Genomic DNA, 1,441 nt, shown 5'->3' on the forward strand with positions numbered 1-1,441 from the left:
GCCATGAGACGTTTGCCGGGGTAGAAGCATTGTAATAACCTGTAAGCATGGTATTAGATGGGTAATGCATGGCAACTGCAAGTTGTTCAGTCATGGCAACTGCAATTGTCCAGGGTGGCAACTGCAGTTGTCCATGGATGGCAACTGCATTTGTCCAGGGATGGCAACTGTAGTTGTCCATGGATGGCAACTGCATTTATCCAAGGATGACAACTGCAGTTGTCCAGGTATGGCAACTACAGTTGTTATGGGATGGCAACTGCAGTTGTCAACTACGCTCCTTCTGCTAATTCATCATCCGCAACTTCACTTTTTATGGACTAGCCTGTGTATGACGTCGATGGCAGGTACATGGGTGCCGCCTGCCGCCACGTGCTGGACGAAGGCTCTGCATTTTTTCCCGACATAACTCATGAGTCTTTTGCCATCCTTTGCAAGTTTATTTTTCATGTTCAGACCAGTATGTTTCATTTTCGTATGCGTTACCTTGATTTGCCACATTAGCTACTTGAAGTTGGCTGCCCGTACATTTGTCAGTGTTAGCGCCCTGTGACTGAACTTGCCATGGTGCCCCCCTGAGTGTGTTTTGGTCATAAGAACCTGCAAAAAAATGATAGTGTAGGACATAAGTAGAATCTCATCTTCATCATCGCGAACATGGCAAATGTTTTTTTCCTTTTGTTTTCATGCATCATACCAATGCATGCGTACTGTTCTAGTAGTGGCAGCAACGGCCCTGCAGAAATGAGTTGACTATATTCTGATGCATCCCAAGGGGGCGTTTCTGGCCTTTGAGAACCAAAAAGATCAGTGCCATCTCCGTGACTCATTCTTTTTCCCGCGTCTCGTTTCTGCCACCGTGCTATCAATCACTGCATGAACAAGAACGCATCAACAATCCACAAAAAATGTATCCTTGTGCTGCTTGCATGTAGAAGTTAACACGTCGGTGTTATCACATTTTCATGCGTAGGAACCATCATATCATGGCTAGTAGGACATGTACATCCACTATCTTTTCTAAAATCTGGGTGCTAGCTATCCGTTCTTTTCGATGGCATCAGCCACTACAATAGGATGGCAAGCAATAAGTTGACATGGTGGCAGTTGACGACAATGATAGGTGGCAACTGACGTTAGACACCAATGGCAATTAATTTTGACACCCTCCATTATTCCAAATTTCTCAATTTTCTCTACCTTTTTATGGATTCCTACACATCCATTCATTTACCAACTACGTGCATCAATCTACAGAGAACTTACGGTTATCTCTAACATAGTACATGGCAGATCTAGTGTACTTTGCTTGGCAACTGTGAAGACACACAACCCATGTAGTGTATTTCTCCTGTAGGACGGATCTAGTTGCCAACCTCGTCGGTAATTTTGCAATTTTCTGTGCCACGTAGAAGGATGAGAAGCAGTAGGGAGATCGGGA

Source organism: Triticum dicoccoides, chromosome 2B (assembly GCF_002162155.2).
Source record: "Triticum dicoccoides isolate Atlit2015 ecotype Zavitan chromosome 2B, WEW_v2.0, whole genome shotgun sequence".
In the NCBI taxonomy this organism is placed as follows: Eukaryota; Viridiplantae; Streptophyta; class Magnoliopsida; order Poales; family Poaceae; genus Triticum; species Triticum dicoccoides.